This window comes from Polyergus mexicanus, unplaced genomic scaffold (assembly GCF_030449975.1).
Source record: "Polyergus mexicanus isolate NDT 795.1 unplaced genomic scaffold, iyPolMexi1.0 SCAF_14, whole genome shotgun sequence".
In the NCBI taxonomy this organism is placed as follows: Eukaryota; Metazoa; Arthropoda; class Insecta; order Hymenoptera; family Formicidae; genus Polyergus; species Polyergus mexicanus.
The window spans coordinates 2,191,239-2,218,714 of NW_027223334.1; the positions used below are offsets into that span (position 1 = coordinate 2,191,239).

Below are 27,476 nucleotides of genomic sequence, written 5' to 3' on the forward strand. Positions count from 1 at the left end.
TGAAATTAGTATTTATTTTGTGTTGAAATATTAATATAGTATAAGTGCCATCATTTAATATATCCATATTATGTTAAATTAATACAAAAATTTGTGTGGACTATTTGGGATATGTGATATCTGTTAAATTTAAATCAAATTTTCCAATCACGTGTCACGAGTATATTATTCATTCTACATGACGATTCAAAGACTTTCTCCAAATGGTAAATTGCGAAAGAACTCGATTTACGACAGTAAGTAGAAGATCTTTAATGAACGCTATCGTGAAGAGCTGCATATCTTGAATTACACTTCTGTTTGCATTGCGTTATCGAATTTATTTTGCAGATTCAATTATCAAATGTTACGTCAACAAGAAGTCGTTACATAAAACGACATTTCCCGATATCATGCTTCCACGATAATCCACTATAAGAAGAAAATAATACCCCCTTCTTTCATACTGTTTTTCGCTGGATTTTTCTAATCGGCTTTGCCTAGATATGCGCGCTTGAATTCCAGGGCAATTAGGAGATGTCTCTATAAAAGGCTTCATAAATCGGCATATATTGTCTGACCTATATAGGCATTATGCAATACGTATGTTAAATATATAATAAATTAAAAAAAGAACAGGTGGTTATGATTCTAATTTAAGCAGATTATCTGATTGATTTCAATCAATATTCTTTCTTAATTTAGATATAAGATTGGCAAGACCAATTTACGTGATGATTAAGAAAGCCATTAATCATATGAATGTTTGTCTGATTATATCCTTTATTAGCAAGATTATCGAGAGTAATTTATTATTTTATTAAATCTTATTTAATATATATATATATACAGGATGTGTCCCAGACCACCCATACACCCCTTTTAAAATTAAAATAAATGACTTTTATCAAAAATAAAATTAACCTTAAAATTGACCTTGAAAGCAACCTAATATCGCAGCGATTGGTGCTCATTTTGAATATTTTGTTTGAAAAAACATGTACATCTCACTCACTCAGAAACGTGTATGCGAACGTTCCGTAAAGGTGGGTATACACTCAGCGAACGAACACCGAACGAACAGCGAATGCAAACGTTCATTATTATCATTCAGCAGATATATACGCCAAAGCGAATGCGAACAGAACGATTCGCATTCGCATTCGGCTCGATTCCCTCATGAAGCGATACATCAAAGACAATTCGTGCGAGAAAAACGTTCAAAACGTTTCGCATTCGCTGTTCGTTCGGTGTTCGTTCGCTAAGTGTATACCCACCTTAAGGTACCGTACATACAAGCACACACACATCCTTGTCATTAGTTACGCCACAGGACATTTGAAGTTCATAATATCATCACAGTTACTTTCAAGGTCAATTTTAAGGTTGACAGAAGTACATTCAGAAAAAACGTTTGATACAAAAGTTTCTTATTTTTTTATGTACAATTCGAATCTGTAATAAAAACTATTATGTTCCTCTCAAAATATTCAACTTCCGGTCTAAATGGCGTATCTCCGATCAGAATCAAAAGTTGAAAATATCATCATTCGATAGAGCATACCCGATTTACTTAAAAAATATTCGCAATTTTTGATAAAAGCCATCTATTTTCATCTTAAAAGGAGTGTACGGGTGGTCTGGGACACCAGTATGTGCATATATATATGTATATATGTATGTATATTATTGAGAAAATCGATTGGAAGAGTTATTTCTGCCGAGATTTGAGAGTATTTAAAAGAAAAACGCGGAACGGTATCGCAAAAGGAGCTTATCGTAGCTGTTTTTCACATTTGACACGCGTGTGCCACGTATGCTAGAGAGAGATAAGCCAATCAAGCATGTAACGAGTCGCACATGTCGCGTGCTCATCACGCGAACAGTATTATGGGGCTGCTACCGCAACTGTGCCGCGTTTGCGAATAGGGGAACGCGGAACAAAGCACTCGTTGCTTCGAATATACTATCTAAGCCAGGAGCGGATAGAGTCAAAGAGGAATTTGGCGTGAGGCCATAATCTGTGTGTCGCAGCTTTCCGGCTTTCAACATCCGACTATCTCGGTGATTAAACTTAAAATTAAATTCCTGTTGAAACAAACTCTATTTGATACTAATTGGCAAAAAAATAAAAACTTAATATCTAATTATACTTCCATAAAGCGTAATTTGCGGAAATTTTTTAAATCGTTTATAGAAAGTTATTAATACTCTTCAACTTCGAAACACATTTCTTATATAAATTATAATGTTTACTATAGTAAAAAATATTTTATTATACAAGAAATTAGAATGTTGTAGTTTTTATTAAAATTTGTGATTAAATTAAATTAAAAGTATGTAAACATTCTACTATTAATTTTGCAACTAAATACAAAATAAAGGAGAGAAAAAGAATCGTACATTTAATTTTATAATTTAAAATAATTTTCTAAAAATGTCTATTTTAAATAAAAATTTTCTATTAAATATATATGTTATATATTTTTTAATAATAATATGTGAATAATTTTATTTATATGCTATTTTTGAAATCGTGCAATGATTTGAAAATATTTCAATTGATTTCATCAACAAATAAAATTATTTCATATTATAAAGTGTTAAAATGACTCACAATATATATGCAAACCTATATGTGCCTACATGGCTTTTTATAAATTTGTCAAAAAAAAAAAAAAAAAAAAATCAAGAGAAGTCAGTTACCTTACCAGGGCTATCGGGATATCCTTGGATATGCGGCCCTGACACTCTCCTGGCAGTTGCCCCTTGCATCGCCATAAACGGGACTTAGCGATCTCGGAAGTTCCTTTGTACGACGTCGAGCACAAACAACAATGGCGATCGCAATGAATTAATGCTTTTTTTACTGCCACTTATTGTATTATCGGCAATCACTTCTGCGATATCAATCGCTGCGATCCCAATCGTTCTGATTACAGTTTGCGCGGAGAATAATAACAATAATACGTAGCAATTTAAAGCACAGTTACTTGCAAACATGACTTATAATTTGGACGAATGCGATTGTTCGTTAACTGGCGTAATTTTTTTCTAATGGAGTTATTGATTTGATCTAATTTTTGGAGAAGGTATAAAAATAACGTCGAAAATTACCAAGTCCTAAGAATATATATACATATGTAACATACATCTAGATTTAAATCTAAATTATTAACAAGAATCTAACCTGATTTAAGGATGTATGTGTCATATATCAAAATATTGACAAAAGCATGAAAATTTCGTAGAAATAGAAATATAGAAAATCGCATATTATAACACTTATTGACAAATTTGATAAGGAAGAAACATTGCTAACAAAATTTTCACATATATTAAGAAAACTCTAATAAATGTTTATACAAAATTTGATTTAAACTCACTTACTCGTTTAAAAGTTATTTACTAAAAAAAAAGGGGGGGGGGTAGAAAAATATTATCTGTCTCTCTCGCTCTCTCTCTTTCTGCAAATTACTTTTTTTTTTTTTTTTTGCAATTGATTTCAGGGGATATTCACGATCAAAAGTTTTTGTCATAAATTAGGAAAAATATTAATTACGATTTTTCTTTTTTTACGAAGACGTTAAAAATCATATTATTTCGGAATTCTTGAATTCTTTTTATAATCCGGATTTATTTATTTGATTTTTCAAATAATATAAATGTAAGAAATGTTATTTTTCTTTTTTTTTAACTTTTTGACAGTTTTTTGCTATTGTACAGCCAAAAGATCCTTAAGTATACACACCATTCTTTACTTACTTCATATCTCTCTTCAAAACACTTTATACGTACATTTGCTACTTTAATTTCAAGCCACTAGTGTTTCATGTTGCTCGACTTGATACGTGCGGCCTAAATTATGTTGAAAGCATGAATCATTCCTCATCCCCCCTGCCTATTTTGCGAGCGAGCAGATGGTGACAGATGTATTGAGCGAACTCGGCGTAGATCAGGCATTGACGACCGCGTCGCGATCGCGAGAATCGTTATAATAGGGTGAAGCGCGCGTTCAATCTCCACGCGTTCTCCACGTTCCCGACGGATTCTCCCCTCGATTCGCGATAGCGACCCTCTCTCGCATTCTCGGCACAATCCGACCCTCCTCCAGGGACGACCTCGAATACGTTCGTAAAAACGTCAATGCCAAGCAGTTAGGCCTCTTCCTTCCTTTCACCCGGTAGCAATGGTCATCAGTGATATCTTCGTGTGACAAAAAGTCTGAGAATAAAACGTTCGTAAATGTTGCTTTGAATGGGACTAATTAAAGAATTCATTGAATAGAGTCTGCTAATCTTGAAAAAGTTGCTTTTTTATTCAAATCAGTTGGCACATATTAAATATTCTTTTTTTTTTTTTTTTTTCATTTATTCTCTGATAACTTTATTTGTCATAAAATTTATATTTATATTTGTTGCTGGAATTATAATTGTAAATTATTCTATGTGGAATGTTTTAATTGATGAAATTGTATTTCTTGAAATTCCTCATGGTACCTATATCTAGAAACTCATTACTATATCGCCGCGACATCTGGCAATCATTCTCTGCTCTATCTCTTACTTCTCTCCCTCTCTCTTTCTCCTTATTTCGCCTCATACTCTGTTTATCGCGTTCCCGCCGATATCTCGTCAATATCCGACTAATTTGGCCGGCGAGCATTTTTCCTGATACGAGGTAATAGAGCGTTGAAATTAAATCATGAATCATTGAGTCGAAATATATATGTACTTCTCAGACTGTGAGTGAATGGTATCGTTTGTTCGCTCTATCGACATGGAATATGAATTCGCGAAGAAGCTGCATTAATATTAATCGAAAACTGGCCAGAGAAACTCTCAGAAAGACCAGAGTCTTCAATTAAAAATTAATTAACTCCGACTTGGCAATTACACGCCTAGTCGTTACTCGCGGAATTGAAACGAGCGGTTAAAATGTGTCGAAGGTTAAGTCTTATGGCTGAAATGTTAACCGGTTATTCAAGCAAAAACTGTGAAAAATATTTGAAATAAAAATATTCTCTCTCTCTCTCTCTCTCTCTCTCTCTCTTAACATCTCGCTGACATTTGCTCTCTTCCGTTGGCACGCACAGTCGTTGACATTTCTCGAAAGCGAAGAATACCTTTCTCGGTCGAGCCATTTCGATGGGATTATTTTAGCAAACTTGCTGTCGGTTTGCTTATCCCTTTTACGATATATATTTATTGAGCTAAAAAAGAAATGAATAATTAAATTATTTGATAATCAAAGTTTCCGTTCATATCCATTATTTCCAAATAATAGATAAGAGTAGAATTTTTACATACACATGAATAGAAAGTGTATTGAATTTATTATAAAATTATAGTTAAATTACAGTTTATTATAAAGTGAACTAAAGTTTATTATAATAATAATAATAAAATGATGTATTATAAAATTAAATATTCTATTATATATAAATCATTCTATTATAATCATAAATCATCGAAAAAAATAACAAAATTTTGATGCAACACGTACAAATTTTGCGCGTGTATAGAGAGAAGGGGAAGAAAAGAGAATAAAAAGAGAACAGAATGAATGACGCATTTTTACGCTAAGATCATGTTTATCTTACTGGCTCCTAAATAGTTTACGTTGCGCAAACATTTCTGTGCTCATTGCGGTTACAATCAATATTTACCTCAGCCAACAATAATCCCACGATTTTACGTGATAGTTCTGCACGCTTGCCGACTGTAAAATAATTCGCCCCCGGCACGCGCGGCGTCCAAGTTACACATTTTATGGAAATTATGACGTAAGGCTCGTAAAGAAACCCCGAGATCGTTATAACTTGTGCGAAAGTCGTTCGGAATCGTATCTCTAAATTGTGCCAACGGATTGCGCAGAACGTTTCGTCGCGCATTTAATATTAAACGCGATTAAACTTTCGGTAATTATTTACTATAACGGACCCAGCTCCAATGTGCGTGGACACAATGGGTTCCGCCCCCGCCCCTCTACGGGGGGGCTCTACTTCCGGAAGATATAACCTAATCCAAACCTATTTCTGATTTAAAACTAAAATTTGGTGTAGGTTACGTTGTATAACTCAAACCAAATTTTCAGAAATAAGTTTGGGTTAGGTTATATCTTCCGGAAGTGGAGTCCCCCCGTAGAGGGGGGGGGGCGGAACCCATTGTGTCCACGCACATACTTTACAACGCGAAGCGAGATTCATCTCACGATTGTTGTGTGAATGGGAAGATGTATGCGTGAACGCAGTGGGTTTCGCCCCGGAAGATATGGTATAACCTAACCTAAACCTATTTCTGAAAATTTGGTTTGAGTTATACAACGTCTTGATGCAGATGAATCTCGCTTCTTGCGTGAAAATTACAAACTCATGTAAAAATTATGTTTTATTTCTCAAACTTTATTTGTTAATAACTTTTTAATAAACAATGACCGCCGATTAAGTTATAAGGAAAAGTTAATCAGGATTATATCCTTAACAACATATGTCAAGGTCAACGTCATTGGAACTGGATCCGTTATAGTAAATAATTACCGAATGTTTAATCGCGTTCAATATTAAATGCGCGACGAACGTTTTGGAAGATATAACTTAACTCAAACCTATTTCTGATATAAAACTAAAATTTGATTCAAGTTACGTTATATATGGTAACTCAAACCAAATTTTTGTTTCAAATCTAACTTCAACTTTAAATATCTCAAAAATTATAAGAGACCGCCGATTAAGTTATAAGGAAAAGTTACTCAGGATTATGTCCTTGGCAACATATGTGAAGGTCAACATCATTGGAGCTGGGTCCGTTATAGTAAATAATTACCGAATTATTTGCGAAAGTCGTGTAATGAAAGATCGATGTATTTAAAGTCTATCTCTGTTTATATAATCAATGTCTTAATAAAATATTGAATATGCAGTACATTTCCTTTATTTTAATTTTTAATAATAAAAAATGAAAATGTTACACAAGTTAAAAATTTATATTTTAACGAAAGTTTTTTTTTCAGTATATTTGTAAATCTAGCACATGAAATTTAAGTGGTTTTTCTTTTGTATGAATGTGAAAAGCATTAAAAAACGCGTGGAATAAAAAAACTTATTTTAGGAAATTACACCAAAAAGTCTTTAAAATATTTTTCTTATCTGGAATTTTAAACAAAAATACCTGGAAAATCAGGGAAATTTTTTACAAAGTTTGAATAGATTATGAAAATGATAAAAATTATACCTAACCTGAAAACGCGGTTGAGAGTTACACCTCGAAACGTTTCACTGTCGACCAGCAGCGCGGTCGTCAATTATTCGGGTTACCCGGTATATGGGTCGACCCGGTTGTAGTTTGGTGAGCTTCCAGGACGTCGTCTAGACGACGTCCTGAAGAATCGCGGTGGGAAAGTATGCTTTTCTTTACGGACGCGCTCTCGAATCTTTACCTAAGATTGCTATTTCGATGGCATAAATTTTCAATCTTTCGAGCTTTAATTTTCTCTTCATATAAAAATTATATCAGTAATTAATATTAATATCTTAAGATAACTAATTGTATTCTACGCTTTAAAAGAAGATAATTAGTAATATTAATTTATGAAAATATGAATTCTTAATTTACTTTGATTGAAAAATGGCTATACCGATTAAAAATAAAAAGCTCGTATGTGTTTACAGAAAGCTCGAAGACTCATATTTTTATTACAGAGAGTGTAGGGTGCAAAATGGTTGGGTATCTCGGCCAGAAATAACTTATAGACTTGTAAGTGTACGAGACTTTATTCCACCCATCTTTGAAATAATATCGGCTTAGCTAGTTTATTAAATAAAAAGCATTATTAATTTTATAAATCATTGTCATTATCAATTATATAAATCACTTATATGATATAGCTTGCATATTTTTAATTTTTATATTCCTATATTAATAATCGCGATTTTTTTCACATTAATAAATTAGCTTAAGTAGTCGTTTCAATTCCCCATAGAAAATTGCTTGTGAAAAACTTAACTTAACATTGTGTGATATTATTTGAAAATAATTCTACATAAAGAGTAGATGACAAGATGAAACACTGTAGCACAAGTCACAGTCAGGATTGCTTCTTTAACGTCTCAACAATGGCGAACGTGAAGAAGGATACGATTCCTATGGGGATATGAAGTGATCCCTCCTTATTGGCGATATAAGAGCACCTATAGAGAGGATGTTTTCATACATTTTTTAATATTTCTATCGAGCAAACTTTCTTAGAACCGTTGATAGTTGTATATAAAACATTAAAAAAAAATAGAGAAAGAAGACTCCTTTAAATAAGATTTTTTTTTTTTACCTTTGATTGATCTCAAGTCCGGAAATTACATAAGGGGAGTGACCACAGTTCTCCCTCGATTTTAACCTATAGACGGCCTTGAAGTTGTATCGCCGCGCAGACGCGATATCGATTTCTCGCGCGAATACCATGCGCGGGTGGGCGAAAGAAAGCCGACTGGCCCATCACATCCTGCATCTACGACCATTTCCTATGGTGTCCTAGGGGCCTACATTGCGTATCGAGAATCGTGCAAAGCGCAGAATATATGACTTATGTTAGACCCTGAACGATAATGATACTGAACACTCGTCTGATCGTTGAAAGGAACAATCAGATGTCGTCATAGAATACAGTAGCTTTCAATTTTTACTTACAGAACAGTTGAATTTTTTTTGTGTTATAATTGTGGAATAAATCGGAATAATATTTTTTTACTGCTAATTTTTAGGATAATCTTAGAAAAATCTGAAATCACGAATAAATCTTTCAAGGAATAAATTTTCTTTTTTAAATAAAATATATATGTTTAAATTTATTGATACATCTTCATTGAAAAGAGCAAATTTCAACACAATAAGCCCAAATATGAAAAATTGAGAATTTACAAATTTTCTTTGTTCCTAAAGGCTTCCCTGAAGGCTAAGCTTTTTCCTTCAGAGAGGTCTTGACTTAGATGTTCGCTTAGATGAGCGCTTTGTTGACGTTTAACCCGCTCGCTGTTGTATGGTTGGCAATCTTATAATTCAATTATTTCTCACGTCCCCGAAGAAAAATGCCAACAAACCTCACGTGCACGTGGGTGTCAGAGAAGACTTACAAGAGACACTTGACGCGTACGCTAAAGTGATACAAGCGAAAAAATGTCATGGTTATTGAACATAATAGGATATATAGCAGGACATATAGACGGCCCTTCTCTCATTTAACGGACATAGAAAGCGCGGTGTAAAGAAAAACATTATTACGATCGTTACTATAATTGAGAAGCCGGGAACAAAGCACACAATATCGTGAAAAAATATTATTTTCAATAAAATTTATATGTAATCTGAAAGTACGAGATTTTCTGGATAGAATTTCTCTCACTGGTGAAGAGAGCTTTTTTTATTTCATATAAAATAATATTATATTTTATCAAAAAAGATGTTATCCAGTTCATATAATTATTATACAAATTAAAGCACAATTATTATGGAGCTAATGATTAAATTTATCTCTTATAATCTATTTCTATAATTAATTTGACATTGCTTTTTGCAAAAATTTTCAATATTTGAAAAATTATCTAAATTTTATGGCACTTAAATAATAGTTATCTATATAGACGATGATTTGGTTTTTAAATAATATAATGAATACTTTTGTTATTTTTATTTTTCAATGATTTTCTTCTTTTTTTTTTTTGGGCGAGAGCACGTGATTGCGTAACCGCGACAGGTGCGGGTGACTCGGATTTATGTTTCCTTCCTGAGCTAATATCCGGACGACTTTGTTCGACGATAGGTAATACGTACGTGCCGCACCTGATTGTTGCAGGGTTGGGCACGGGTTTTGAAGAACGATGTGACAATGAAATCCGATCTGATAGTCTCGATCGGCAGCTTCACAGGCGAATGAGCCCGCGACAATGCCGAAAGGTCCGGCGACGATAGGGCGGAAGGGCCGAGGGGCCCGGGCGAGTGTTTCGTTAACTGCTTGAAATTCAACGTGACCTGCCCATATCCTGTGACTCGTGCAAACGCACTCATCTTCCTCGGTTTTTGTAACTTTTGATCGATTTTAGGTCATTATGAGAACTTTGTAAAAAATGTTCTACTTACAAAATGTTGGAGAAAAGTTTTTATAAATTTTAATGAAAAATTTTTGCATGGAAAGCTGTAAATCCATATGAAACCTCGCTTCGCGTGGAAAGTTGTAAACCCATATGAAATCTTACTTTGCATTAAAAAGTGTATGCGTGGAAGCAGTGTGTTCCGCTCTTCTGCGGGGGGATGGGGGGCCCCAATACCAAAAAACTAGGTACATAGATTTGAGTTGAACCTCGCTTTTCGTGGAAAGTTATAAACCCATGTGAAACCTTGCTTCGCGTGAAAAGGTGTAAACCCATATGGAACCTCGCTTCGCGTTAAAAAGTGTATGCGTGGAGATAGTGTGTTCCGTCTCCCTGTGGGGGCTCCATTACTAGAAAACTAGATACATAGGTTTGGGTTCAACCTTCCTTTGCGCGGAAAATCGCAAATCGTGAAACGATATAATTATAGATCTAGTTTTGCATCTAAAGCACCAGATGATAGAGGGTAGACTTTATTTTTGTTGCTATATTTTCCATTTTCATTTCTATCTCTATTTTCGATAAGCACTGGGGGGATTCGAAGATTTGTAGCAAAGCTTACACGCTCGCGACATTTATCACGCGATATTTCTGTCGAACATCGGTTTTCGGATCGTAAAAAAGACACGCGTTCGGCTGTCAGCGCATAATTCATATATTCGCAGAGGAAATGCTTGATGGAAATATCGCGTAATGAGTGTCAAGTACAAAAGCATTGCAACAAGGAATTCGAGGTGGCATAGCTTTGCGAGATGAAAATTCGTGTGAATTATCATTTTGTTAGCGGAATTATAGGAATATTGAAAATAAAGTCGCAACTTTTAATTATTTACGAGTTTTCACGAAATGATACGCTAACTACGCCTACATAGATTTCGAGAAACATTTTTTCATATATTTGAATTGAAATTTAGCCGTTCAGCTATTTAAAAGTTATAAAGAAAATTGATTATAATTATATAAATTTTTATATAAAAAAAAATTATCAAAAAATAGCTGAGAATTTTATACATTTTCCTCTATAGACGACGCAACATAAACGTGTTCATCCATCATTCACTGGCACGTTCTAATTCTAGCAACTGACCTAACTCACTGACACAGTGTACATGTGTACGTGTAAGTTGATATAGTCGTTTCGCGAGAAGATTTGAATTTTTTTGACATTATATTATATCGATAGCTCGGAATGAAAGAGTTGAACTGCGAAAGACATTTTAGCATCTTACACTAGTATACAAGGTATATAAACATTGGAATAATTGTTTGCAATATATTGCTGATTTTTCAATTAGTACCTATGAAAACAAAGCTTCTTCTGAAGCAAAAAATACATTTTTTTCATTTCTTCAACATTAATCGGGAATTTTATTAATATGTTATTAATTTATAATTGTTATTAATTATTGTAATATTAATGAGTATTAAAGAAAATTATATTGTAATAATATTGGCTGAATCAAAAATTATTGAGTCGGATCTTAAAATGGAAACTTGCTTAATAATTTTTTTAATTCATCATGACTTGCTTTATTGATCTGAAGGAAATATTCAGTCTCGTGCACCGTCATTCTAAATTTTATGCGATGCGAATGTTTATCTTTAACCCTTTCCAAGTAGTTTATGTATTTATATGGCTGACATTCTTCTTGCTTTTGGATCTATGGATTATTTGACTAACAATAAGTAGCATTGATTTTACAGATTTATATATGCGCTATTTGTATTTTCTGCATTTGAACGAAACACTAATATACTGAATATTCCGCATTATATCAACAAATTTGATTTACAGATCTTTTTCAAATTTTTATATCTTTTTATCAATTTTATTTTAATTTAAAATTTTATTTTATTTTAAAATAGAAATTACAGTTAATATATTTTGAGGGCAATCTACAGTGAAAACATTAAAAATTTTTTTTTTATTCATCATTTTATTATGTTTATTCTGTGAATAAGTATGTTTTACGTTTGCGAACATGAGAAATGATTGCAAATATCGAATCGTGTATTAGGCGAAATAGGCGATTAAAAAATTATACGAGAGTGGATTTTTTATTGTATATAGCACGATCCCATTTATTTTCGTATTAACATTATTCGGTATTTCTTTTTTTACCGTTGTAAATCTCGCACTGATTTTCAACTGTTTTGATCAGAAAAAAATTTTTATCTCAGAAGTATTGTGGGTCAGTTTTGCTGCTATCCGAACAGTATAGTTAGAACACTTCATAATAGTGCATATACCAGGTATATAAATATGAAACCGGAATTTTTGTATAGAAAATACACGTTTATTGTATGAAAATGATAAAAAATATTTTATTCGAAGTATTGCCCATTGCTAGCTATACATTTTTCCCATCTCTCTGACAATTTGTGGATGCCACGCCAAAAAAACTGTTGCTCCTTTGAGGCAAACCAGTCATCGAGCCATTTTCGTATATTTTCGTAAGACGTGAAGCGCTGCTCAGCAAGTGCGTGTCCCATCGATGCAAATAAGTAGTAATCGGATGGAGCCAAGTCTGGTGAGTAAGCCGCATGCGAAAGTATTTCCCAACTAAACGCCTCAATTGTTTCCTTGACCGGTTTTGCTGTGTGCGATGGTGCATTATCAGGAAGCAAAATCACTTTGTGTTGCCTTTTTTGATATTCTGGTCGTTTTTCACGCAAAGCTTGATTCAAATCGAGTTGTTGTTGCGTTTGAGCGTCATCCTCATCCAACAATGTTTGCAATTCGCTGTCTTCAAACTTTTTCGGTGGTCTTCCACGTTCTTCGTTTCTCACGTCAAAATCGCCACTTTTGAATTTTTTAAACCACTCAAAGCACTGTGATTTACCAAGAGCATGCTCACCGTAAGCTTCGACAAGCATTCGATGCGATTCTGCAGCAGTTTTCTTCAAATGGTAACAGAAAATCAATGCTGTCCGCAAATCGTAGTTTCCAGGCACAAAATTCGACATGTTCAACGCTATTAAAAACTATGCTGTTGTATGAAACTTGTATTGTTGTGAATTGAAAATCTTTATCAGATGTCAAAACAAGAAAATGGCGCCAATGACGCGGTTTGACGGTAACTACATTGACAGCTAGGGCCATCTATGGGCAAATTCCGGTTTCATATTTATATACCTGGTATGTGTGCATAGTAACGCGTTGTTTCGCGAATATAAATTAAATGCCGTAAAATGTAAAGCGATCCCAGACGGAGCGAAGAATAAATGACCGGCCGACCTTTGTAAAGTTGTATCAATATAAAGGTAATAGCACCGTGTTCGCGCACGAAACTGGCAATTAAAGGAATGTTTCGTTTTGCGGTATCGATCTCTGTTTTCGTTCCTCGTCTATTTATATCCACGAATCCATAAAAGTGCAGTTTTCTCTGCATCTGGAAAAAATATGATACTTTATATCACGTGTAATTAAAAATATGACGTTTATAGATAAAATTATTTAAATACAACTTATTTGCCTAAATTGATCTCTTTGCTGATACTTATGAGAAAAGTAATCGCGGAAATATCTTAATAGGAAAATGATAAGACATATTATATATCTGTTAGGAAATAATCAGAAATTAAATCCCCATTACATGAAAACGTCACGCTAAATTCAGGATGCCGGGATAGCAACATGCGTCCCATGCCTTCAGAAAATTGTCTTGGTACGCTGACCCAGTGCGATGTGTACGCCGCTAGATCGAAATAACTCTCTGGCCAGCTTCCTAGAACCACCGAAATTCTACTCGCTCAGCCACGCGTCTGCACTGTCTCCATTAGCATAGCTAAACCAGAAGAAAACCGGAAGCTTGCGAGCTTTGCGCGAGTCTCACCGATCATTTCGAGGATCGCCAAATGATTAAGAGAGATATGATATAAAAATGAAAAGTTTCGTTTGAGATAAAGAGTGATATCCATTTTCATACCTTTTTCGAGAAATTCAGACTTCTTTGATGTCAAACTAAAGTTTAGGTCCCCTAACTATTATATACCAAGCATGAAATTGGACCTTCTTCCCGTTCCAGAGATAATTAACATAAAAGAAAACGCGGATGACATCAACGGATGGCTTCGTGCTTCATTCAATCAAAAAGTATTAATAATTACAAAAATGCATATTTTCACTCGGATTCTCATCTCTTTTCTGAATTCGAATTAATATATTGAACAATAATTTTTAACTCTAAACTTAAAAATAATTTTTTGAAACAGAATATCTCTGCAATAATTAGAGGATTCACTTTTGCAATCAACGTATATAGTCTAAACAATAAAGAATTTATTTCAAGATAGTAAAATATAAATATCTTAATTCATATAAAAGGGATGAACTTTTAATGAGGCCTGGACATCATTTTTTATTATATAAATTCAACACGAACATCTTTACATTTTAAATGTTTATCAAAAGCTCTCTTTTAATAATTTATAGAATAAATTATTATTGAGTGTTTAATTGAAAGAATATATTATATGCATTACACACACATAAAACACAAATATTAATTGGAAGAATTTGAAAAGAATACGAAAAGCCTTAATAATATTAAGAACCCAGCAAATTGGAAAATGGTACGTTGTGTCGTTTTATCTTAGTAAACAAGAAGTTAAAATATCTCTGCTTGCTAGTGAAAGGCGCGTCTTCGCGGAAGATGGTGCGTTCTCATTCCGTAGCGTTTACAGCTAACGATAATTTTATTGGATTATCGCATCGTTGCACTTAACCCGTCCAATTCCGCCAATTGACTCGACACACCCACGCTCTTCCCGTCCGCGGCTAGACTGTTTATGTCGTCGCGATGTTTTATTTCGAGTTATGCTAGATGCACACTGTATATCTAACACGTAACGTCAGGTCAACGTAATAACAGATATTATTATATGCAGCGCTATCATCCAGTCACTTAAGTCACTTTTTGTTACTTTTTTTTCACAAGTCACTAGAAAGCCGCTATCGTCCAAAATGGGTCACTATAGCCACTTTTTTTTTCATGAGCTGACATGAAATTTGTAAAACATAAGAGTTTTATTCATATTTTTGCTGTTCGATAACAATTATTACCTGCTCACGTATTTCATAAAATGCATTATTTATTTAACAATTTTTTATTAATTTGGTATATGTTAGGCAAACATAGTTTTTTTTTTGCTCAAACGGCCTTAATTACCCTGAGAATTTGATGCCCAATGTCATTTTTGGTTGCTATTTTAATACCTAACCTAACCTAAAAAGGTTACTTCTTGTCGCTTTTTCTGCCAAAAAGCAATCACTATTTCATTTTTTTTTTAATCCCATGACTGGATGGCAGCGCTGATTATATAGATTTCAAATGAGAATATATAAAAATACACCAAATTAGATTGCGACGGACATTTAAAAAACTTATAGAAGAATATTTGACGTGACAATGACGTTACGTACAGTCTTACGTATCGTCTTTCTTCTTCTCCCCCTTCCTCAAATTCTAATCCCTCAAAAATTTGCAAACTAGTGCATAAAGCACAGAAAAAACATAAATATCTTTGCCGCTAGGTAAAAGAAACTTCTCAGTCACGAATATTTCGACATTTTAAGTCACGCATTTTTTTGTTGTATAATTTCATAATTTTAATTTATGTATTTTTTTTAATAATATAGTATTATAAGGCATCAATTATTAGGTATTATTAGTTTGGTCGTGCTTTAATAATATCTTGAAGAAAAATTTAAATTTTGTGTTTATTTTCTCTTGGAAAGTATTTTGACTGACACTCTTTTACATCGAGAGCCATGTGGGGGTATTTCTATGTACCCAGCGCCACTAAACGGAAGCGCTCAGCCGTGGGAAAAAGAGGGTCCCGCGACAAATTGAAGGTCAACAACGACGCGTGCAAGATTAACGTATTAGGTTATGTTATGTCACATGTATACAATCGTAACATACATAAGAATATGATTACAAATGTATGGTGTGCTGCTGGAAATTTTGAATATATATTCTATTAAAATGAAAATTATTGCGCGCGTCATATATATGTATACAGTTCATATATACACAGGAAAAAAAGAATCACATATTTTAAGACTAAATAATATTAATCAAAACAAAAAAAAGAAAGTCTAATTAACATGGATTCTACAACTAATCTTCAAAGATACAGGCTACCTTTCTATTTGAGTTCTGTGTCCTTTTTTTATTGTGTCATCTCTACAATGCAGTAACAAAAGAGTATTTACTAGTTTTGCTATAGTAATATTGGGTTATAATAACATTGGATTTGTAGGTAGATAGCGAATTTGAAAATGTGTGTTTGAAAGAATGCGTAATTCTGTAAGACGTAGGGCTGAAAAATGGATGACGATGAATGGGAACCACATACAGCACCTCCTATAATGCTGACTGCAAAATTAGTAAGTGTTCTTTTATTTACTGCATTGTAGGGGTGACGCAACCAATAAGAAAAGGACAAAGAGTTCAAATAGAAATATAGCCCATATCTTCGAAGATATTAATTTTAAGACCCATGTTAATTAGATTTTTTTTTCTTTTGATCAATACTACTTGCTTTTAAATATATAACTTTTTTTAACACTCTGTATAATCGAAACATTAAATATATACAATTGAAATTCATAATACGTGGAAAGCAGATTTTATCGAAACATCCAACTGGAAAGAATATATCATAGGAGACAACTTTTTATGTGTATGCTTTTTATTTTAATTCGTTCTCTCGCGAGATTCACGGGTTAATTTTATGCGAGATAATATTATGATTGACGTTTTTAGATATTTTAATAGCGCAAAGTCAATCTTATAGCCAAATCTCTAAAAATACAAAAGTACGATACTTCTTTGTGTGTTGTAGCTATGGACTAAATACGAAACGCGCGCGTGACAGATTCTCCCCTTTTAATGATGGTGCATATATCGATCACATCGTTGACAATTGGCCAAATAGTCATCGGTTGACATAAGTCAATCGAATCCCCAGAGATAATCGGCCTGATCTCGTTGCGCTTCTATCGCCGCAAACATGATCAGAATGGATCTCTTGGAAGATGTTGTCGTAATGTTTTGTTAAAAGCTCTAATTTTACCGATAGTGCTTTTTGCGAGAGGCTAAAATAAGATTTAAGATATTTTTATCGCGATAACATCTTAGTTATTCTTAAGGCGGATTTAATCTAGTTGGCTAACTCTCTGCGTTGGCTAACCATTATCGATAATCTAAGTGAGATGCGAACAGTCAACAAGTGTTGGCTAGCATTGCTGTTGGCCAACAAACCTACGGTCTCGATCTGAGGCGAAATTCTTTCTTAGCTAACTTTGCTGGAAGCCAATGTAAACGGGTCGGAGACGATTTACAATGTTAAGACACACTTATAGACCTGAATAAATCGTTTCTCATGAGTCTTAACATGTTTGTTCCATAAGTAATGATGTACCATTAAATAATATGTTCTCAAAGACATGTATTCGAGGAAGGAATTTAAATTATGGCAATGCTTTCATAAAATTCTCTTTATTCAGTTATTTCTTCTCTCTGCAAGATATTCTTTACCATCCGTTATTTTCTCCCGAATACCAGAATCTTTTGCCAATTTGAAGCCGATGATCGTGCAAGGTGGATGACCGCGTAATAGTCACTCGGAGAAATTTCAATGCCACGGCATCGTATACGGAACTTAACCGTCGAACTTGCAAATCGCTAACCTCTACAGTGGCACTGTCATCATCGTTCCGTCTGTCATTACAATGATCATAGTAAACGCGGCATCACGCGAATACGAGAAATTTTTATGCGGGTAAATAGTGGATGGGTAGGACAAAAATCTCGTTGTTGAAACAATCGATAGATGCGTGAGAAACTTTTCGTCGATGCGTTTTTCTTATAAAAGATATTATCTTTATAAAAAGTATCACTAAAGTATCCTCGTAAATAATAAAAATGATAGATCAAAAATAACAAATTTAATGTAATAAATAAATAATATAATTTTCCATAAATTTAAATGCATGTTGCTTTAAAGATGTACTGGCTATAAAATCTCAGAAATACAATCTCACAAAGTTACTTCAATTTTGAAATTGATGAAATTCTATGCTTTCGTGGGTTAAAAGATATGCATCAAATATACTCGTATCGTGTAAAGGACTTAAATAATGCCAGTTAATTTGATATTTGGCACTACAAATGAATATATTTGCACATTTCGCAAATTTTGTGATTGTCAGCAAAAAACTTTTAGACGTAAATTTTACCTGAAATCAACTGCAAGAAACGAAAAAACGTTGCGTATATTTTAGTAAAATTTAGCCGAAGTGTCGGCTAAATTTTCAGAATTTTTCATTGCTTTTTTATTAAAAACTCCATAACGAGTTAATGAATTGATATCAATTTTTTTTTAGAAACTTGCGCAGTATTTTATTTACTCACGAAGTCTCAGAATATCGGCAATGATGCTTCCTTATAATTTCCTTTATATAAGTGGGAATACGCTGCTACTCCATAAAAACTCATGCAAAATTAAAAGTTGAATAACTCGTGAACCGTTTATAGGGAATCGGCTTCATACACGTATTCAGATAATAAATAGAAACAATCTATTAAATTTCCAGGGTAATGTCAATGTTAAAATATTAGCACCAGTACATCCTTATTAATAAAATTTTAATCTGAAACTCACCTGAGATTTTTAATATCGGAAATCAAGATTTTTAAGAAAAAAAATCGAAAGAAACGCAATCATAAATTATTACTTGAAAGATGAAATTGATTCCGATTTCTCGTCCAAGAGAACTTCCGCTCAAGAGAAGACGGGTCTATCTTCTATAAAGAGATAAAAAGAGATACGTTTTATATACGTATATATAGGGTGGTAAGGTCACGTAAAAATCACTTTCGGGTAATATTAATGTTGGCGGTACACTGTACCTTTCAAGCTTCATAATTCGGAAAATAGTTAATGGAAAGAACTTTATTATAGCGTTTTGAAAAGCTCTCGAGATAAGCTACAAGAATATGCAATGAAAAATGGGGGTTTCCATTTAAGAAATTGAAGGTGTCCTTCACGTGATCTTCAAACGACTATTCAAGGTCAAACCAATGGCACCATTTTATGTCCCCCTCGAAGTCATAAAACTTTTGTACATAACATTTTTCGCAAAATCGATCACGAAATAAACAGGGTGTAAAGTTTTCAAATGAACACCCTGTATAATACTGCTTATACTACATATATGCTACATAATCAAGAAAGAGATTAAATAGCACTTTGATCAGCAACGTACTAATTACTAGCGAGAAGACCGCGAGCTCTTAACTCGCCAGTGTCCAATAAATTCAAAACGGAGATAAACGAAGAAAGAGAATTCCGTGAATCCTCGTCATCCATCTTTCTCTCGACGCTTTGATCGTCGCGAAATGACTTTATCTCTAGAAGCCGTTCACAGGAGCTCCACTGATCTCACACGCGAGTTGCAGCGATGCAGTCGCACGCGGTATCATTACACTCTCGGATCAAGCGGTTCGCAGAGATACGAACGATTTAAGCCAGACGAAACGTGGATTGGTGCCTGCTCACCGATAAAACGTCCAGCTACGGTCGCTGACCCGGATTTATTAATCCTTTGACGCGCCTTTGGGGGCTCCAACTCTCAGTTCTCCTCTCTCTCTCTATTTAATTTCCTTATTGCGGGTTTACCTACCATAGAACGCGTTGAGATCTTTTAATTTCAAAAATTAGAAATGTTTATTTTGCTTAATTATTTAATTAAAATTTTTTAACATTTAATCGTTTATGATGCGAAGCTGCTGATACTTGAAAAATACGACAATCGTTTGAAACATTCTATAAAAATTGTGAAAAGCGATGGAAAATCGTATTTATATTTTACAACACTATATTTCCATGACGATCCTACCAGGGTGATGTGTCCTCAATAAGGCACGTTCCAAGACTCGGACTTTGTTAGCGAGATTTTCATGGAAAATCGCGATACCGTAGTCTAGTCTAGTCTAGTCATCGTCGACTCGTTAAGCCGCCTACTCGATTTAGTTTACGTCCTGATTTCTAGAAAATCTGACAAGACCGACCGTACTCAACCAACCATAGCGAGGGATGAAATCGGATATCTGCTGATTACGCGACGATTCATTTCATGCTCGTGTACAACGGTGAATAACGGGCATGTACAGAGTGTCATAAAGTTATACGAAACTTATTCAGGCTGATAATGATTGATAAGCACACACGTTGATAACCTACTAATAAAAATTGATAAGCATTGACCTTGGAATTAATTTCATGGTAGTTAGTTTATCGAAAGGATAAATTCGATTTGCAAAAGAAAAATTATATGATTCATATTAAAAGATAATCCATTGATGAATGTCTAAACAAATAGGATAAATCGAAGTTCATGTATTTTGAGCTATTTATTACTATTCTTGTTACGAATGCTAAATATAAAAAGATAAGAAGGCGATCAAAAAATAAAAAGGGATATGATAAAAAGAAGTAATTGGTGTTTATATTTACGTGTTATTATCTTGATAATAAGCCCCTTCTGGCCAAGTTTTGCGTCAGAGACCACCCTGTATACACGTGATCCTGGTGCCGTAATCATCATAGGACGACTGCTGGATATGGCGAGCGAGATGGTGGTGGCTTGTATTACGGTTCGCTGGTACTACAGTTACGTTAATGCTCGCGACAGAAGGAAGCCGAGGAGATACGGAAGATATAGGATCAAGGAGAGACTGGATGATCATTGCGACGTCCTTTCTACGAGTTTCCACGTCCGGTTGGGAGCGAAGCGGATTATCTTGTTTGACGTAATTAATCGGCCTACCGGTTTCCTGTCCTCCGCAGGATACGCATAAACTAGAACATGTCTGCATGAGCTGAAAGCTGAATAAATCGCTTCTTCCTTTACAAACTTCTTGAAGACATTCCTCGCCGCTTAAAAAGATAGAATTAAATAAAAATAATTTTTTTATTTTATTTGAAGACATATATTATACTGTCGGAAAATTTGACTTTAATTTCCATGTCCCAAACGGCCCACACAAATTTTTGTGTTAATTATTTTGTATTAATGTAATATGGATATGTTAAATAGTGATACTTAATACTATGTTAATATTTCAACACAAAATGAATGTAAGCTTTATAGTAATTTGAAATAAACTTTGCGTAAAATTATACACATACTTTTAATGATAAAATTAACTTAAAAGAGAAAAAGTTATTGACGGTCTGTAATCAGTCTCACTCCTATTGTAAAATAAAACCTACATTTTTTTTCTGTAAATTTTAACAGATAAATCCTGTCACTAATAACACGGAACATATCTATTGTGTAAAATAAAATATATATATATATATATATATATATATATATATATATATTCTATTTTTATTACATTGATATCAAGTAATCTTGCAGAAAAAAAAGAAGAAGAAGAAGAAGAAGAAGAAGAAGAAGAAGAAGAAAGAAGAAAAAAGAAGAAAAAAGAAGAAAAAAGAAGAAAAAAACCCCGGTTTATGGACTAAGGTTCACGCACATTATGTAAGAATTCATAAACATAAAGATTTTATGTATTCACGGATCGATGTAATAGAGTTCAAACATCTGTGAAATTCAGGATTTATAGATCGTTGCGATTTGATATGTGCATGCATTCAAGAAATCTTTAGGATTCACACGGAGATTCAATGATCAGTATCTATGCTCATAAGTTTTATCGGCGGATCTATAAATCTAAGAACCGTAGCGCCGCGGCGCGTCACTCGACGCAATGCGAATTCGCGGGACAGCAGCATCGTTAAAGTCAATTTCCGTGCTTCCGCCACCGACGCACAATGGTGTTGTGGCGAACAAAAGCCCGACTCTTTGAAGATGTGCGCGTATGCTCGTATAGATATATCTACATCAATCTCTCAAATAGTAAGCTAATGAGAGAAAACCCGTGATAAAAGTCTTTCGAATAGCTAATTACTTTAATTACTTTATTATTTGAAATAGCGTTGTACGAGGCAAGCCCTCTTGTACATACCTATCGTAAAGCTCGCTTCTTTAAACTTCACCAGTGCAACGCTCTGCTCTATTAACGAGGAAGCGAGTAACGGCATCGTTCGCGCGCGCGAGTTCCGGCTGTGATCTTCGAGAGCCGGAGGCTCGTCAGGAACTCTTCACGAAGTTCACGTTTTATTCCAACAGGAAGTCACGTCGCCGGAAATCGTGTCGCAAAGTAACCTAGTCGTGCCGGAAGCTACGATCGGAAAAGAAAAAGAGAGAGAGAGAGAGAGAGAGAGAGAGAGAGATGGAAGGAGAGAGAGAGAGAGAGAGAAGTGCAACGGGATAGACGGACAGAGCGTAATTGAGGATTATTTCGTTCTAGTTCTTAATCATCTAAGTAAGCGTAAGAAGCGTCACGTTTCTACTCCGAGTGTTATTAATACCTAACCTAACCTACCTGTAAGAAAATTCTTCTCGACGTTTGCTGCCGTCGTAATTAAGTCAAATTGACGTCTAGATGAGAAATTAATTGGTAATAAATTTATGAGTGATGTTCTCTTACATTTTAGCGTCCTTACTATTGATGGAGGATTATATTATAGTCTAAAAATGCAATTGACTCTTGCCATCTGCAGTCTTTTATATTCCACATGAAATAGCTCGAAGTTGTCTGACAATGAGAAGCAAATTAAGTTTTTAAGTAAAATTTATTTGAAATTATTGGATGATGTTACGCACATAATTGAAAAATTAGTCTATACACTTTGAAAATTTGGCTTAATAACATATATCCCAAATGTCCTAAATGGTTCACACAAATTTTTATGTTAATTTAACATACCATAGATATGTTAAATGATGACACTAATACTATGTTAATATTTCAACGCAAAATTTATCTCAAATTACTATGAATTTGAAATAAATTTTGTGTAAAATCAATATATTTTTAATGATAAAATTATTTTGAAAAAATATTATTGACGGTCTGTAGTCACTCTCGCACTCTTATTTGACACAAAAATTTGAACCCGCATATTTTTTAACAAGGAAATATAAATTTTCGAATTATCGATGGTAGATTACATAGTCAATTGTGTCTTGTCATCGCAGCCTTTTATATTCGACATGAAACGGCTCGAGATTGTTTGAGAAGCAAGTTCAGTTCTCATGTAAAATCTACTTGAAATTATTTGATCGTTACACACATAATTGAAAAATCATTTTCTATCTTCCATTAGCGTTTGTGCAAAGCTGAACGTCTCAGAATTCGTTAACTTTTAACGTTTATGTTTTCCTAACGGAAAAGCTCGTTTCCATCGTCGACGTTCGAGGCGAGCCTTATAAAGCATCCTGTATAACGAGACTTCGCGAACGTTTTCTCGCCTCAAGATAGCGAGCGAGAGATAACGAGCGCCGGCAGGACAACTCTGTTGTAATTGCTGTGTCAGATTGGATTAGATGGCAGGATAATTGGATGTCGTGGGGGCCTGTCGATAATATAATGCAGTCTCTAACGAGAATTTCGCGCTCTCTCTCGCTCCAAGCTCGCCATATGTAACTATAAATGTCGGTTTTCACGACGACTGGACTCGGTAATGAAAATCGAGCGAGTCAGCCGGCCCTTCCTACGCACGGCGGTTTTATAGTGATCGACTATTCCTGGACTCGGGTCGTCTCGTGAATCAACTTTGTGGCTGAAAATATAGTATAATATACCATACCAGCCTGAGCGGAAGTGCGTGCATAGGTGCATAGGTGTACCCTGTCCGCCGATGAGGAATGGTATCCAACGATGATATTTCAACAGAGACAGGCCTGAATTCTAAGAGAGGCGAGTGTACATGGGCTTATTTCACGGAATTATACTTCACAGCTTGCTTCACCTAACAATTTAAACCAATGATCAATGATCCATGATAAATCATGATATACATATATCGAGAAAGTTCTGCATTCAAGTCTTTTTGATTCAAGAATGTATAGACTCGATTTTAAATATGCAAGGTTGTAAATCGTGAATGTTGAAAATTTTAGATTAAATTCTAGATCTTTTTTTCATAATTGATTGCCTATTCAACTGACAAGCGGGGGCGGAAGGAAAAAAAAATTGAGCGCTCGCGTAATCAGATGCTGACGTCACCGCGATGATTTCATCCGCATTTGCAATGCACGTGTCGTGAAATTGCGTTCGTGAGCAGAAACATAATTGTTGCAGGAACGGCAGTTTTAACCCTTGCTAGTGATTTCACTTTCGAACTATATCTACAAAACATCTTTGTTTAAATACAACTCGAACAATACTGTTAATGTCGAGAGAGATAGTTTCAAAAAGTCGATCTACGAGATTAAACTTGTATTCATTCTCTCTCTCTCTCTCTCTCTCTCTCTCTCTCTGTCTCTTTCATACTAACTTAAAGTTCACGCCTAATAAACGTGATGTGAGCGATATTCGATTTCTCCATCCGATAAAAATATACGACACGGTACAGCATCTGGCAGTGAGGCAAATATTCGTGTAAACGTTTCTCGACGAGCATGGCAGTCGATGATGTTATTTGCCGATCGTTTCGTATACGTAAGCCACTCATATTCTCATAGTCGTAACTATAATCATCCGGAAAAGTTGCATCATTTCATCACCGTAAAACGTCAAATTCTCACGAGAATAAATTCTTGTCAGTCACACGTGCCAAGTTCTTGTCGTATTTTGCGATAAAATATTATATTATCTATAAAATATCGTGTAATGAATACATATATACTACAATACATAGTTGGAAAATTTGTTTTCTCGTTAAAACATAGGCCGGTTAAAATGTTTGTGTTAAATATTTAATTCATGCGTTAATTTAACATAATGCTGTTGTGTTAATTGAATTCAAATGTTAAATTATCAGAAGAATGTGTAAAAATCACACAATGTGCACAGATTTTTAATTTTACACAATAGATATGTTTCGTTTTATCAGTGACAGATATTTGTTAAAATTTACAGAAAAAAATATGGATTTTATTCTATAATACAAGTAAAAGTGACAATAGATCGTAAATAATTGTTTTCCTAAGTTAATTTTATCATTAACAATATGTTAATTTTTTTTTATATAAAATTTATTTGAAATTACTATGAAATTTGCATTTATTTTATGTTAAAATAGTAATTAATTATTATTAATTATTATTGTATGTATAATATTGATATGTCACCATTTAATATATATCCATATTATGTTAAATTAATGTAAAACTTTGTGTGGACTGTTTGGAACATGCGATATATGTTTTTAAGCCAAATTTTCCGACTGTATATATATATAATAAGGATTATTATTTTTTTTTTTTTTTCAAATTATTCATTTTATAAAAATTAAGAGTTTGATGTTCCTTTCTTTGATTTTAATCTTCATTTTTTACATTTACAATTCTTGCAAATCAAACTTGAAGAATTATTTTATAAGAGTGTTTTCTCTCTCGTATCAAATTGATGCATCTGTATTATGCATCTGTTTTATGTACCCTCGATCATATCAACATTTCGGATACTCGAAAGAGCAGATTTATCGCGAGACGTCTGCGCTTCGTCTGCATTATGCGAGCGGCGGGATTTATTTCGTTCTCGAGGCGAAGCCTGTTTCGGTCGTGCAGCACGAGGATGCTGCACCGTGTGCGAGCGCAATTGCAGGGCATGCAAATTTATCAATTTAGCGCCCCGGCGTACTCAACCGCATTGCATCATTGCGCCGTAATCGCGACGGAACCGGCGGCCATTGTTGCGCATAATTTGTCGTCGTGCCATATTTTCGCGTCTCCCACATTAAAAATTTAAAATTTCTTTTCGATCAAATAAATATATTTTGTTAATCTTGATTTTTTTTTTACTTAAATAAATATTTTGTTATTATATTAAATAAATTATTATTCGCATGTAATAAAAAATTATAATTTTTAAAATAAATTATCTAAAATTTTAATATAAAAAGATATTTAAATTTTAAGATGTAAAATTATTTATTAAAATAGAAGAATCTGTATTTTTGAAACAAGCAGCCAAAAATTGAAAAATGGTGTTTTTTTTTGTTTTTTTTTAAGTAATTTATGACAATAAAGATAAAAAATTTAATATAATTCTTTTATTTAAAGATAAAAGCATCTTTCGCTTTTATTTGATATATTTTATTAATTTAAGTATAATACTGCTTGATTGAAGTAACTAATTCCTTTGCAGGTATTTAAATAAGTAAATTTTTTAAATAAAAAAAAAAATTTTTTTTTATATTTGGTATATTTTTTCAGTGCAGACATGCATGAAATAGACGAAACAAAACTAGGTCAATATATAATGTCAATATAACTCTATTTTTATATTGTTTTCTTTTTCTCTCGATTTATACAATAATAAATCTGTAAAATATCTCAATCTTGGATATACATTTCTATATCCACCCACGCGATTATTTAATGTTATAGCTTCCAACTCTTCATTTTTATATTATTACTCAATATTATCCCTATTTGCTTCAATGTTATCTTTAATAATACCGTTGCTTTGAATCCGTCATGGTATTCTTGAAAATCTTGATAGTGCGGCATGAATAATCGAGTACCTTTGAGTTTCTCGCTCTCCTTTATCAGAAACTCAGACGGTGCCTGTTTGTCATGCAAATAAAAACATGGTCACGCGTTTGCCTTCATGCGACCTTGGCGCAAGATAGTGACTCACGCAGGTGATAAGTGTAATCGAGTTATCGCGCGATGATTGCCCGAGCGTAGAGTAATTGTGCGGATAAGCTGGGCTCTTAATTTTCTGGTGCACCACAGAGTTCTCTCTCTCTCTCTCTCTCTTTCTCTCTGCGAGTACACCTGCGACATGCTGGTTTTCTTATCACGCGTGTAGCTTCAGAGATATTGGCTTGCAGAGTCTTATTTTACAAAAGCCAGTCTTATCGGGACATCATGCGCGCGCGATATCAAACTTGAGTGTCATCTCGTCTGCAAATTGCATATCTTACATAACTGTATAAGAATTGTTACAGCGGGTGATTAATAAATAAGTGCGAAAAATTTTAGGAGATGATCTTTTTATCGAAAATTAAGGGGGTATTTCATATAAACGTATACTCCTATTTTCCTTCCCGAAGAGTCACGTTCCTCTAAAAGGGGAGGTAAAAATTATAATAAATAAAAATTGTGTGTTGTTTCTGTTCCATTTTTTCCAACATTTACTATAATTTTGTTTTGTTTGCTTTTTTTATTCTAAAATTTAACTTTTCGTAACTCGAAACCTATGCCATTTTGCATTTTACTTTTTTTTTCTTGAGAACCATTGATTTTATGAAAAAAATAAAA

At 33.8% G+C, this 27,476-nt stretch overlaps 1 protein-coding gene across 1 annotated transcript in view; it reads left to right on the plus strand.

Annotated features, from left to right (window-relative positions):
- The window catches only part of LOC138939529 (uncharacterized), a 97,348-nt gene that overhangs the window by 4,711 nt on the left and 65,161 nt on the right, over window positions 1-27,476 (plus strand). The gene's annotated exons all lie outside the window — the stretch shown is intronic.